Raw genomic sequence first — 16475 nt, 5'->3', positions numbered from 1 at the left:
GAAGGACTGTGGACCTTGTACGTGTTGTTGATGTAGGATGGTATAGGGAAGGACCGCGGACCTTGCACGTACCATGAATGGTGAACATAGGTAAGGACTGCGGACCTTTTACGTGTTCACGACCTTGAGTACAGGTATAGACGGCGGACTATGAACGTACTCTCGGTAGACTGAGGTTAGTGATTGTAGATATGTATGTATGTATGGTAGTAAGTATGTATGTAGAACAGAAGGGTAACTAGTTAAGTATGGATATGTATGTATGTGTATGTATTGTATGGCGTCCGATTAACTAGAACTCACTCAGCGTAGCTGACTTTTAGTATGCACGCAGGTGAGTAGGATGAGGCAGCTCGCTTGAGGAGACACGTGGCACTGAATAAGAGGCTGGCATTAGAAGACTCAAGACGTTTAAGTTAATGTTCGTTAATTTTGAAAGACAAAATGATGTTTTAAGACAAGACGTGTTTTGTTACGAAATGTTTTATAAAAGCTTTTATATTCCGCGAATGTTTTAATTAACTCTGATATTTAGAACTGCGTTTATGAGTAAATCCAACGCTAAAGTAGGGCTACCGGTGTCGGGGCCTTACAAGTTGGTATCAGAGCAAAGTTCGAGAGATTTAAGCATCCTACATGCTTAGACTCGAACAGAGAATGGGATTTAAGTAAGAAAGGAAAGAAGATGCCAGTCCAAGAATGCCATGTGTCGCTCAAGCAAGATCAGTAAAGGTAAAGTGTATGATTAAATGATATATGTTAATGAGAAAGAAAAGATACGTGAACGATAGGGATAGGAATAATTGATTGTTTGATTTGACTAACTGCTTAAGTAGAACCAGCACAAACAGACTCATAAAGGGAAGTGTATAGGACACGAAAAGCAACGTGATCAGCTAGTTACAGCTGGCCACTGTTATTACCTGTTAGCCTTGCTATCCTTGTACTAAATAGTTCCTTGAGTGATGATGTTTGCGTTTTCCCTTTTAGAATACTAATGGCTGGAGCTGGAGAATTTGTTGGAACTGGGGGTCGCACTGGACGTCGTGGCAGGCCTCGTCTTGTCCGGAAACCCTCGGTAGAAGAAGCTTCCCACACCGAAGATGAAGGAAGCGCAGCTGGAGGAGACCAGAACAACAACGTAGAGGTTCAACTTAGCCCTGTAGTTCAAGCAGCCATTGTTCAAGCTGTAGTTGCTGCTGTGAAGAACCTGAATCCCGAAAGATCTGCTGGAAGCCGTGAACGAACTGCTGAAGGGGCAGGTGGTGATGGTGGGAAGGATGGGGGAGGAGAAAGAGAGGCCTCGAGTGAGGATAAGTCTGTGAAGGTCGATGACAGGAAAAGAGGCCAAGATGGGTGCAAATATAAGTCCTTCAAAGGATGCGACCTGCCAAAGCTGACTGGGTTGGGAGACGCAATCGCTACTCTCCAATGGATAACCACTATGGACAAGATTATCCGCATTAGCGAATGCCGTCCCGACCAAGCTGTGGGTTATGCTACTCAGTCATTTGAGGAAGAAGCTATGTATTGGTGGGAAAGTGTGGAGCAGAGAAAGACTAGGGATGAGATCAAGGCGTTGAGATGGGACGATCTGAAAGAGTTGGTGATGAAGAAGTTTTGTGCAGAAGCCGAGGTCGAAAGGACGGAAATGAAGTTCCTGAATTTAAAGGCCGGTACGATGACGCATCGTGAGTATACTACTGAATTCAACCGACTATCTAGGTTGGTGCCTGATATGGTTGACACTGAGGTCCAGAGAATCAAATGTTATGTGAGGGGATTGCCACAAAAAGTCCGCATGTTAGTCAGGGCAAATAAACCTGCTACTTTTGACTCTGCTGTTGAACTTGCAGAAGTGGTTTACGCTGACCTGGCTGAGGACGATGTGGTGGTGGAGGAAAAGAAGGAGAAGAAATAGGCTACCTCTGCTAAGCGGTCTGGCGAGATGGTGACAACAACTGATGAGAGGAAGGCCAAGGTTGGGAACAAGGATGCATGTAAGACGTGTGGGCAAGTGCACCGGGGAGAATGCAGGACTGGGACAGATAGGTGCTATCGGTGTGGAAAGAGTGGGCATTATTCTCGAGAATGCCCTGATCGTCCAAAGTGCTTCAAATGCGGAAAAGCTGACCACATGGCTAGGGATTGCAAGGAATCAGGGGCGGGAGGTGCGAAAGGATAAAGACTTGGGGAAACTGCAGAGAGGAACACTTGATGATGGAATAATTGCTCATGCAATGGTTTTATTAAGTTACTTTTGCTTAAGGACTTGTTTTGTGTTAAGGTTTAAAACTTATGTTTATCAGTGACGTGTAATATATTGAGTTTGGTTATGAATGATTATTATGCTATGATGAGAGGTTGTTTTAGACAATAGTGTTAAAAGTACTAATCGAAGCCTTGGAAGGATGAGATGAGTCTGGGTACATCGAGGGTCTCATGGACGAGCTACCTTAAATAGCTAAAACACATGACCACCATTCGATGGCTGCAAAGTCGGGAGTAAGAAGGATTACCCAGAAGGCAAAGGCGATTCGATAAAGTGTGTAAATATAAGAAGTTTTCCTTTTATAGGGAATAAGTTTGGTTTCGGGGACGAAACCTCTTTAAGGGGGGAAGACTTGTAACATCCCGAAATTTCCAAAATGATATTAATTATATTACTTAATAATAGAGGGAAAGTTTACTCGGGTTATCGGGAAATAAATAAATAGAGTAGGAGTTGGTATAGGTCGGGCTAGTGTTGGGTAATGGATATGGGTTATGGACTTGGGTTATGAAAGAATGAAGGAGAGCCCAAGGGCTTAAGCCCATGATCCCTAAATATAAATACCATTAACCACCATTTAATCCTCATTCTCACATATTCCATACACACACACTCCAAAACACACACGACCCGAACCAAGATCCAAAGGCAAGGACCCGTGCTCGTTGGTGCTAGATCGTCGTGACGAACCAAACCAACAAGACCAGCTCATGTTCGTAGTTTGACTCATTTACGGTACGTTTATATCGAGAACATGTTCGTTTAGGTTTGGATTAGTAAAGAAATGATAGATCGGTGTTTGTATGGTAAAAACGAATCCTACAAAGCTAAACTTACTGAAAATGGTTAAGATTTGATGGGTTAATCGATTGATAAAAGAACCCGTAACCTATATGACTAAATCGCACCCCTTAAACATCGATGTTAGGCCGATTTGATGGTTGGGGTTTGTAGGCGCTGGTCAGACGATTCCATGGATACCTAAATCGAGTTATTTGGTTAAGAAACGAAGATGATTAAGGACGAACAGTAGCCGCAGCCGACAACTTCGCCTGCAAGCTAAGTTCGCCTGATGAACTTCGCCTGCAAAGCTAAGTTCGCCTGATGACAACCTCGCCTAAAAGCTAAGTTCGCCTGATGACAACTTCGCCTAAAAGCTAAGTTCGCCTGATGACAACTTCGCCTAAAGCTAAGTTCGCCTGATGACAACTTCGCCTAAAGCTAAGTTCGCCTAAGGTTTAACTTCGCATAAAGCTAAGTTCGCCTAAGGTTTAACTTCGCCTAAAGCTAAGTTCGCCTAAGGTTTAACTTCGCCTAAAGGCAAGTTCGATTAGAAAATAAATTAAAAACGATAAGTAAAAGTAAGCTAATACTAGGCCACCAGATTAAATCAGTCGAGTATTGATACGTGTAACTTATACAGTCAGCCGAGCTCAGTTAAAGAAGGGATTTACAACTATCGGAGGAAGAAGCAGAGTTCAGGTGAGTTTCTAGCCCCATTCCTTGTTATGTTTTCGGGGCTGTGTGCATACTCGATGTGTTGTTAATACATTTATCCTAAGTGATAAGTGTATGCCATATGTGATATATGTGATGGATATGAATGATTGCTTGTCGGTACGCGAACGATCTTCGGATATTGCGCGTACTGTCAGGTTAAAAATAAAGGTACGAATATTATAAATCGAAGATGTATGAATATTACAAATGAATACTTGTCGGGGCGTGAACGATCTTCGGATATTGCACGTAACGACAAGGGGTATGGTTGTTAAATGAAGGATGTAAAGAACACCTAGAGTGTTCTTATGCTATAATGTAATTATTGTATATGTGAAGTATGTGTATACAGGTACACGAATGGTATGTGAGTTCTACGTTCGACATAGTAAGTTAGGATGGCAAATCCCTCTAGCTTCTGTCGGACATAGACTCGGCTGGTGATGGCGTAGTTAAGGACTGCGGGCCTTATACGTAATGTAGATGATAGATGTAAACGTAGATAGGGACGGTGGGCCTTATACGTGTTACAGATAATATACGACAACGTAGTTAAGGACTGCGGACCTTATACGTATTATAGACAGGCATCAGCATAGGGAAGGACTGTGGACCTTATACGTGCTGTGGTAGCATAGGGGAGGACTGCGGACCTCGTACGTGCTATGAATTAGGTTGCAACATAGGGAAGGACTGTGGACCTTGTACGTGTTGTTGATGTAGGATGGTATAGGGAAGGACCGCGGACCTTGCACGTACCATGAATGGTGAACATAGGTAAGGACTGCGGACCTTTTACGTGTTCACGACCTTGAGTACAGGTATAGACGGCGGACTATGAACGTACTCTCGGTAGACTGAGGTTAGTGATTGTAGATATGTATGTATGTATGTATGGTAGTAAGTATATATGTAGAACAGAAGGGTAACTAGTTAAGTATGGATATGTATCTTCGGATATGTATGTATGTGTATGTATTGTATGGCATCCGATTAACTAGAACTCACTCAGCGTAGCTGACTTTTAGTATGCACCCAGGTGAGTAGGATGAGGCTGCTCGCTTGAGGAGACACGTGGCACTGAATAAGAGGCTGGCATCGGAAGACTCAAGACGTTTAAGTTAATGTTCGTTAATTTTGAAAGACAAAATGATGTTTTAAGACAAGACGTGTTTTGTTACGAAATGTTTTATGAAAGCTTTTATATTCCGCGAATGTTTTAATTAACTCTGATATTTAGAACTGCGTTTATGAGTAAATCCAACGCTAAAGTAGGGCTACCGGTGTCGGGGCCTTACAAGTTGGTATCAGAGCAAAGTTCGAGAGATTTAAGCATCCTACATGCTTAGACTCGAACAGAGAATGGGATTTAAGTAAGAAAGGAAAGAAGATGCCAGTCCAAGAATGCCATGTGTCGCTCAAGCAAGATCAGTAAAGGTAAAGTGTATGATTAAATGATATATGTTAATTAGTATTATCCTTTACGCTGATCTAAGCTATCGAAAAACGTTCGCTTCTTATTAACGAGTGCACCGAAAGTGTCGAGATCGGGTAGTTTTATGACTGATGAAAAGCAGGTGTTACCTGCAAACGAGAATACGAGAATGCTTAAACAAGTTCAAACTAAATCTGGTGATGTGACGAAACCACAATGGGGCTTAATATACAAGGCCCGGGAACGAACAGTGAGAGGTGTGACCTACAGATAATAATTTCAAGAATATATATATATATATATATATATATATATATATATATATATATATATATATATATATATATATATATATATATATATATGTATAAAATACTTCTCAGCATGGGTTAATTTTTATATTATAAAATCATTCATTTTACATTAAACTAAACTATTTTCCGATCGCCCTTCCATTTCTGTTGTTCAAAAACAAACACCATCCTTGTAACATCCCGAAATTTCCAAAATGATATTAATTATATTACTTAATAATAGAGGGAAATTTTACTCGGGTTATCGGGAAATAAATAAATAGAGTAGGAGTTGGTATGGGTCGGGCTAGTGTTGGGTAATGGATATGGGTTATGGACTTGGGTTATGAAAGAAGGAAGGAGAGTCCATGGGCTTAAGCCCATGATCCCTAAATATAAATACCATTAACCACCATTTAATCCTCATTCTCACATATTCCATACACACACACTCCAAAACACACACGACCCGAACCAAGATCAAAAGGCAAGGACCCGTGCTCGTTGGTGCTAGATCGTCGTGACTAACCAAAGCAACAAGACCAGCTCGTGTTCGTAGTTTGACTCATTTACGGTACGTTTATATCGAGAACATGTTCGTTTAGGTTTGGATTAGTATAGAAATGATAGATCGGTGTTTGTATGGTAAAAACGAATCCTACAAAGCTAAACTTACTGAAAATGGTTAAGATTTGATGGGTTAATCGATTGATAAAAGAACCCGTAACCTATATGCCTAAATCGCACCCCTTAAACATCGATGTTAGGCCGATTTGATGGTTGGGGTTTGTAGGCGCTGGTCAGACGATTCCGTGGATACCTAAATCGAGTTATTTGGTTAAAAAACGAAGATGATTAAGGACGAACAGTAGCCGCAGCCGACAACTTCGCCTGCAAGCTAAGTTCGCCTGATGAACTTCGCCTGCAAAGCTAAGTTCGCCTGATGACAACTTCGCCTAAAAGCTAAGTTCGCCTGATGACAACTTCGCCTAAAAGCTAAGTTCGCCTGATGACAACTTTGCCTAAAAGCTAAGTTCGCCTGATGACAACTTCGCCTAAAGCTAAGTTCGCCTGATGACAACTTCGCCTAAAGCTAAGTTCGCCTAAGGTTTAACTTCGCCTAAAGCTAAGTTCGCCTAAGGTTTAACTTCGCCTAAAGCTAAGTTCGCCTAAGGTTTAACTTCGCCTAGAGTCAAGTTCGATTAGAAAATAAATAAAAAACGATAAGTAAAAGTAAGCTAATACTAGGCCACCAGATTAAATCAGGCGTGTATTGATACGTGTAACTTATACAGTCAGCCGAGCTCAGTTAAAGAAGGGATATACAACTATCGGAGGAAGAAGCAGAGTTCAGGTGAGTTTCTAGCCCCATTCCTTGTTATGTTTTCGGGGCTGTGTGAATACTCGATGTGTTGTTAATACGTTTATCCTAAGTGATAAGTGTATGCCATATGTGATATATGTGATGGATATGAATGATTGCTTGTCGGTACGCGAACGATCTTCGGATATTGCGCGTACTGTCAGGTTAAAAATAAAGGTACGAATATTATATATCGAAGATGTATGAATATTACAAATGAATACTTGTCCGGGCGTGAACAATCTTCGGATATTGCACGTAACGACAAGGGGTATGGTTGTTAAATGAAGGATGTAAAGAACACCTAGAGTGTTCTTATGCTATAATGTAATTATTGTATATGTGAAGTATGTGTATACAGGTACACGAATGGTATGTGAGTTCTACGTTCGACATAGTAAGTTAGGATGGCAAATCCCTCTAGCTTCTGTCGGACATAGACTCGGCTGGTGATGGCGTAGTTAAGGACTGTGGGCCTTATACGTAATGTAGATGATAGATGTAAACGTAGATAGGGACAGTAGGCCTTATACGTGTTACAAATAATAGACGACAACGTAGTTAAGGACTGCGGACCTTATACGTATAATAGATAGGCATCAGCATAGGGAAGGACTGTGGACCTTGTACGTGCTGTGGTAGCATAGGGGAGGACTGCGGACCTCGTACGTGCTATGAATTAGGTTGCAACATAGAGAAGGACTGTGGACCTTGTACGTGTTGTGGATGTAGGATGGTATAGGGAAGGACCGCGGACCTTGCACGTACCATGAATGGTGAACATAGGTAAGGATTGCGGACCTTTTACGTGTTCACGACCTTGAGTACAAGTATAGACGGCGGACTATGAACGTACTCTCGGTAGACTGAGGTTAGTGATTGTAGATATGTATGTATGTATGGTAGTAAGTATGTATGTAGAACATAAGGGTAACTAGTTAAGTATGGATATGTATCTTCGGATATGTAGGTATGTGTATGTATTGTATGGCGTCCGATTAACTAGAACACACTCAGCGTAGCTGACTTTTAGTATGCACGCAGGTGATCAGACCAAAGAACTAGCATGAGGATGGCAAATTGCATGGATTGAACGGCTGGCATCTTAAGATGGAAGAAAAGATGTTTTAAATATAATGATTTGTTTTATAATATCAAAGAAGAGATTGAATGTTTTGTAACGAATGCTTCAAGTAAACGTTTCCGCGAAAGTTTTAATGAACTCTGATTTGTAAGAACTGTGTTTATGAGTAAATACGACGCTAAAGTAAGGCTACCGGGTTCGGGGCCTTACAATCCTTAAGGGAGATACCTAGTGATGAGCCCGATTTAATAAATTATAATTATATTAACTACTTTATTGAGTCCCCAATTCTATAACAGACCGTGACTACCAGTATGTATAATGTACTAACGATATTTCAAAAAGAAATATTAATAATTGGTTTTACATATCACCAGTACAACTAACTCTGATAAACCTCCCTAACTAGCAAACTCTTCAAACCATCTGTGAACGAGAATCTCCAGGCTTTCCGATATTTTGCTATTCAAATTGGTTATTATAGGAGATAAACCTCATGCTCCCAAAGCGATGACCTGCCTGACTGGAATGGGACATACTTACCCCCAACAATTAAACTACCACTTTTAATAGACCCAGCATGCTTGCGTGTATCGAATGACCCGGCGAAGGAATATATTCAATAGTTATATTTAACAACCTCTAAGGGTCTAGTGGAATATACGAGTGCATTCCTATGATAACACACTAATTAAACTCGTAACGAGTAAACGTCTACTTACGGAAGAGGCTGAATAAAAACAATTGCCCAATGATGGGATCGTACCGGAATAATTGTCGGGCAAGTTGTAAACCGCTTATAATTGTTATAATGTGTACTTGGATAGATAAGCATAGTACGGTATTGTTGTGTATAGTATATTTTCGATACTTCATGCAATTATCTAATATTTTGTGCTATGCGGATATGGAGGACTTTGGCCTTCCGTTACAATACTTACCCTTACAGGGTTAAAATTTCTTGTCACTTGGTGGCAACTTTATATATATACTACAGACAATGGCCTTGTTAGGCTAAATCGATATGCTATCCTTAATATATACACACATGGATAGAGATGTGCAATACATATGTGCTATTTGAATTACCTAACTACTTGCTAATGTGATTCCTGTTGTGATGAGTTGTGTAGTGAACTATTATTAGTTACGGTACAACTGGTTATCATAATGGAATGACCCCAGAGAAAACAAACATAGTATTTGAGGCAGTGGTGGCCGAGATGATTGCTCGGCAACTGCAGACAGTAACTCTGACAATAACAGCACGATTCGTTGTTGGCATTAACACGACAATGAATGCAAATCAAATACCGAATACTAATACGCTCACGAATACTATTTCACCGCCCAATACTAATACGGTTGCAAATGTTATACTCCCAACCAATACTAACATTGTCACGAATGATACTCCCCCACTGAACACTAATGATACTACCAATATTAATAAATTCCCCCACTAAATGCCATTAGAAACGGAAATCTCCTACTGAACATTAATATTGGTCGTAACACCCGTGATCCTTCACGACGAGAAAATTTGTTTAAACAATCTATGTCATACAAACTTATAATTTTAATGGTACTAAAAGATCAAATTGGGGTAGTAAATTGAATCGAAGCAATGGAACCTGTTATCAGAACCAGTAGTGCCTATCAAATTGTACTGTTGAGTATGCCATTTGTACATTTCTTGACCACGCCCTTACGTGGTAGAAAAACGATGATACGAATTCGGGAACACAAAGTAATCAATCACATGACTTGGGCAAGACTTAAAATCTTTATATCGAAACATTTTCGTCCAAGGAATGAAACCTAAAAATTAAGAACACAAACCCGGGAGATTAAAAACGAAAGGAGTGGACAAATTGAGATGCACGAACCACTTTAACGATCTGGTTCGACTGGTACCATGGTTAAAAGCCCCAGAAGTAAGGACATTAGTTAATCCAGTTAACCACTAAACCTTTGAGAATGTCATGACACAAGCCGGTGTGGTAGCTTTTGATTTAGTCAGAAATAGTTTGTTGAATATAACCGGGGAAGCATTTAGTACAAAGCGAACTAATTGTGAAACAGGGGTACAAGAAATAAAACCAACTAAATGTGCTCGCCCTAAAATTTAAACCGATACTTCGATCAGCTTCAGTTCCGAACAAACAATATTCAATGAACTTTCGTTAAAATGTGGAAAATTGTATACAACTACCCCGACCCTAACCAATCCGACAACAACCAACTCACCAAAAAAAACCATAATAAGCCGTTATGCTTGCTATGAGTGTGTCGGTATGGGGCACGTAAAGAAAGACTGCTCTAGTTGGAATCGAGTTGTAATGAGAAGACAAATTCAAGAACCAGCATCGATGTCCATCCTGACTAGAAGTCGCGCATTGTGATTAAATCAGATAAGTAAATGCATTTTGAGTTTAGTTTACTTTAGTTTTATATAATGCGGGCACTGATAGATGTACCGTTTCTACAAATCTTTACCTTGAAAAATATACCAGGTAGTAAAATAATAAATCCTTATATTATAGAAACCACTAAAGGTAAAACTATAACCGTTAAACATACTGTTCAAAACTGCCCTCTCAACCTAAATAACTAGCTATTCCCTATCGATGTACTCTAGGTGAAAATAAGAAGTTGTTATGTAATAGTTAGTATGAACTACTTGATTGAATTCAAACTGAAAGTCATATATAACGATAGAGCAAAGTGTAAAAATGGAAGGGAATTGTGTGGATGAACTAGTATGAGAATGATTGTAGTCACATGTGTTGTAAAGATGTACCCTATATAAAGTTAAGGCAGAATACCGAAAACCTTCGGGAACATTACAATAGCTTGAAATACCCCAATGGAGGGGGGAAACGAATTACAATGGACCTCTTAACACATGTACCTAAAACATCCCGAGAAAGCAATGCAAGCTAAATGATAGTTCACTGACTAATCCACCCCGAATATCTTCTTGTGATTTGTAACAACTATCCAACTGAAAACTCGCCTTAACAAAATCTTATCCTTGGCGGGTTGTGTATGAGACTTTAGATCCCTAATCGACCTGAATACGGTTTGTAGTCCTCTAACAAACAATCAAACTAAATAAACCGTTCAAACATTAGAGGAAAGCGAGGCGGGTAATTTCAATCCTCGTACACTAACAGTTACCGTAATTCTATACAAGCGGCAATATACTACATTATACAAGCAAGAATATAACCCACCACCTTATTCAATTGAAAATTGGCGACCCCCAAAATACAAAAATTCGAATCAATTTCGAAAACCATAGATCAAGCTCGTAATAATAAAAAAAAATGAAAGCCGCATGAGGCTAATTAGATGACTGCACCAATAAATGTGAAAAGATGACGATTCTTGAAAGGTGTTAGTTGAGTTAGTGAAAATGATGAGTTAACTCTAACATACGTGGAACTGTAAAAAATTGACACAAAGGTTAACCCCGTAGCGTACTAAACTAAATTATCTCATTCCCGATATTTTATATATATCGAATCAGAACGAGTGCCTTACTGAAGAGGCGGATGTAGTACCACCTGAAAACTTGTACACAACTAAACGCTATAATGGAACCGGTGGAAATGTTGAAACGAGGAAAAACAAACAGTTACGACTCAATAAAACTTCATTGAATAAGTTCAGTGGAATCCACAACGGGGAATCAAACGTGTTTATAAACAGAAGACTGAATTCCGAAACAAATATGCAACACCTGTAAATTTCGCTAAAAGAGAATCAAGCCTTGTAAAGTTAGTATTTTAACCAAGACCCGATCTGGCATTCCTCAGGGACTTCTTTGTCTTTCTTGAAAGTCTATTTATTTAAACTTTGAACCAAGATATCACATTTCACAAGTTGGAGGACCAAAGTGTAACATTTTAATACTTTAAACCCTAATCTTCTTCTTCCTTATGCTGGTCCGATCGCTGCTAATTACAGCAGCTCCATCTCGATTTTTGAGCCACTTCAGCCAAGTCCCGTTCCTCTCTCGACTAATTCAAGGTTAGTATTACATCAAGGATTGTGTTTTTCACCATTAAACCTTTTATTGAACACTATAGTTGTCAAAATCATGTTAGAGTTTGAGTTTCGATTAAAACAGTTTCTGACAGATTCATACTAGTTTATTGCTCGGTTTGTAACTCGATGAAATTTTTTTTTTATCGATTCTTGTTTCAATGATGTTCTACTTTGAGTATAGTTTCCAGAAAGGTATAATATGTAACTTTTGGACAAGATTTGAATGCTTTTTATGATTTTATAATATCGAGTATCAAAGTTGATGCGGGATGAAGGATTCTGGTCTGTCTTCCCGACATAATAAATCTTTTTCGACAAGTCCAAATTGGTTGGTTCCACTTCTGGAACTTAATATTTTGAGATAGGAATCAAACCCAATTGCAATCGTTTAATTTGTTTTGGTAATGATTTTTATAAAAATAAAACCATTTTGTTGCGCACTTAAATTGCTGCACGTACCTTTTTGTATTGGAGGAATTTTTATGATTTTTGTGTGCATAAGAAAAATATAAAAAAAATATTTTTAAAAGTCTAAGACATTTATTAAACTTTGGTAAAAATATAATAATTTATTTCTATGTTATTCCTATGTAATAAAATACATCTTTGCATGCTAAAATCTGCATGTTATACTAGTTATTGATCGATACTTTCGTTTTAGGCTTAACCGGTGGCTGCCCTTTCTCGCATCTTTCAGGGCTGTCGTAATTGAAGGTCATGCTCCATCATCTTCTTAGGTATGTCTAGTGTAACATACTTTAGTATCGTGAGCATTGTTGTTCGTTTGATTGGTCAACTAGTGATAGATTGAAAACTAATTTACGGTTGTCTAGATTGTTGAAATTATGCGTTTAACGGGAGGGTTGAAGGAACTAACAACCAATTCAATTGGGGCAGTTTTGGTTTGATATACGGGCTGTTGCAAAATTGTTTTTTTTTAAGTATTGGGGATGAATTGGTTGTCGGTTACTCAAACGGGTCGGTACAACGCAAATTCGCTTTTTTGGTAGTTTGTGCATCGTGCTTGCAAATTACTGACCCATCCAACTCGTGTAGCGTTGTGTGGACTTATTGGCTGTGATTTTACTAAATTTGGTCCACACGGGTCTGAGTTGGTTGCTAAGTGCATAAACAACCCGTTAACGAGCGTATTCGATAAAATTAACAACTTTCGGGTGTAGTTTGGAAATCCTTTGTCTCCGGAATTAACTAAGGGTGGTTTTGGTAAATACATGGCCTCGGGGGCTGATGTAATTGAATTTGGTAACGTCAATACTTTAGGTCAATCAAATCATGTCAGAACGTCTCGCAAGGTAAACGAGTCGGTACGGTTTGGTTAGTAATCTTTGTGTGCAATCCGATAGGATTGTGATTTGTGGATTGACTTAGGGATTCTCTAGCTCGTTGTTGACTGTGTGCCTCGTATCAGGTGAGTTCATGATGGCCCTTTTTACCCTTTTCAAGTTTTGGGCTAGCATACACACTTAAGCGATTTTGCTTGAAGAACAGTTTAAATTATTTTACATGGGTTTACTTGTATAGAGTAGGCCTTGGGATGATATTATTGTATGTTTGGATGTATGTTTATACATGTATTGTTGTATGGCCAATAATTGGTGATGTTAATTATTCGTTATCGACTAAGGATGTTTACGTATGCCTACTTTGTGTTTGCATACGTTGGATGTTACGTGTTTTGAAAGAACCTATACGGATCTAGATCTTGATAACAACGATACACATGTTGATTCTAATATGATTAAGCTTGCATACGATTATGTGTGTGTCGTGAGTGTGTTGAGTGAACAATTCGGCAGAGTAACGAGAGAGAAATCGTAAAATATCAGAACTGTTGCGTTAAAATAGATTACAGGGGTATATATAGACGATAACCCTTATTCGTTAAGATAAGCTTAACGAATAAGTCATTCGTTACAATTACTTAACGAATAAACACGCTTATTCCTTAATACTTTAAATGATAGCGAATGGCCCTCATTCGTTAAACAAGGTTAACGAATGAGCTTACATTTAGACGAATGTGTTACATTCGTTATGGGGTAACGAATGTAACTTACAATTGAGCGAATGGCATGTTTACCATATTTACATTATAACCCCTATACTCTTAACCTATTACATTAAAGTTCTGATAAAGATCGAGACGGACAAAATATGCATCAACAAACTCCCCCTCGTCTCGAGCTCTTTATCTTTCATATCTGGAACATCTTGGTCTTCCAGTCAACACAACTGTGAATCTTGTATGCGTAACAGACCCTAACAACCTTCTGAAACTGCATAGCAAGCTCATAGTCTCTTACGTTAGCAAATCTGATCTGACTAGTAAATAAAGCATCGTTGTCAGACTCAGATAAGTTAACTAGCCACATTGGGTCAATCACACGTATTGTCTTCGTGTTTGAACCATGACCATAAACAATTACCGCTTCACCTGTAACGTTGTCGTAGTACCAATAATTGAACGAGGTGAATAGACTCTGAGGAAAAATCTTCATTGGAACCCTCTTCATAGTCTTCGGTGGCTTTACTTGTAAAATTAACTTTCTCCAGCCTGTGCGAGTATCAATCTCATCGATGTACTTATGAGTAGGCACCTGAGGCTTGAAGAACTTGAAACCGAAACAAGTTTAATGCAATAATTGCTTATAGAACCAACTAGCCCACTTATCGTCCACGCGATTCACAAACGGTCGATTAGCTAGAGTTCTCACATCCCATCTGGGCATAGATAAAATATCGTGTGGGCGTTTGAAATAATAAATACCATGCTCCCGCTTCACGATATATACCTTAAGGTCTGAATCATACTGCCATGCCACCAAGTCTCCTTTCACGTCTTTCGCAGGCTTGAACTTTTTCATTTGGTATGCTGACGCTCGAGCTTTCCTAACTTTAACTTCTTCACGTTCATGATATCTGAAAGTCTCGATCATCTTGTTCATCTTGGTAACATTATGTTCAAACATACCATCCAAAGCACGTTTACACTTTTTCTCAGTTGCCGAGACGTGAATTGTTTCAGCAACTTTCCATTTTTCTCTCTCTTCTTGTAATCGACGCTCTACTGCATCAAAATGCTCAGTAGTGAAAAACGAAATACCCGAGTCGGTATTGTTGTCAGTGTAAAACTCAGGATATTCTTCAACAGTAACGTCCTCTACTTCTACTTCTTCGAAATCAGGCACATTCCCATGAGTTGCACTTTCATCAATCTCCACATCTACATTCACACTCTTACCCAATTCCTCAACCTCATCCTCGTTTAGATCCAGAAGCAAGGCAATTTGTTCTTTTGTTAATGAATGATCAACAAATTCACCTTCTTCGATCTCATCTGCGTTCACCATACTATACACAACTCCATCCATTCCTACAAACAGAAGCATGTTAGCCGGAATAACATCTATTGGCTTGGCTCTCGTGTAATCTTTATATGGAACAATCTGTAGATTACTAGCTTCAAACCCAGCACCAACACTCGCATCAGTCTTATTACCCACCGATGGTGTGGAACTTCCGCCCAGTTGCTGATCTACCCCACCACCTGCACCATCCTGATCGTCTTCATTATTCTTCAGCTTCTTTAATTCATCTGCTTTGCATGTCAGTTGAAGAATAATCTCATCCTGTTTATCTAACCTCTCCCCCTGAGCAGCAACAAGGGCTCGAAGTTCCCTATTATCACGTTGAGCCCGAAAGAAGATGCCTCAGCAAATTCCGTTGCGCTAGCTCATTTGCAGCTCTGTCTGCTTGCATTTGACTTTGCTGTAAATGCAACAGATTCATCATGTGAAACCATTGAGCTTGAGGAGCCATATGATTAAAATTAGGATGCACCGGTTGCATTGGACCCTGAGGACGATTGAATGACATAAAAGAATGCTCAGGTCTTAGTAACATAGTCAGAGTAATAGGAGTAACAGGAGTAGTTGGCTGTGGTGTAGGCATTCATGCCAATACAGTATGTAATATGTCTCCAAAATGAGGATCAGGCCTCACAGTAGTAGCCAAAGTTAGAGTTGAAGGCATTGGAGAAGTAGGCATCTGCACAGGTGTTGGAGAACGAGGAAAATCTGTAATAGGAGTAGGAGATCGTGGAATTCTTTGTTGCACTTGAGAAGTAACAGCAGGAATAACTGAAGCAAAAACAACAGCAGATGGTACAAATGGTTGACTCGGTATCTCTATACCCGAACCCCTTCTAACTCATTGTTTCTTGGGTTTCTCCCCCTTTTCCATCATCGGTTCTTTTCCTATACGCTTACACTTTGTTCATAACTTAACTCGGCTTGTGGTCCAGGACCACCATCACCACCATTCCCACCATTACCACCTTCACGTTCTAAATCTGAATCGTCATGAGCCCAACGATCATTAGGTGTTGCAATATAATCAATATTCACCAAGTGACCAATCAAACGCTTGAACCTCGGTCTATCTGCAAGACT

This window comes from Bidens hawaiensis, unplaced genomic scaffold (assembly GCF_021521415.1).
Source record: "Bidens hawaiensis isolate Kalapana, Puna unplaced genomic scaffold, B.hawaiensis_p1.1 tig00004199_1, whole genome shotgun sequence".
NCBI classification, from domain to species: domain Eukaryota; kingdom Viridiplantae; phylum Streptophyta; class Magnoliopsida; order Asterales; family Asteraceae; genus Bidens; species Bidens hawaiensis.
Note: the sequence above shows the minus strand (reverse complement) of the source record.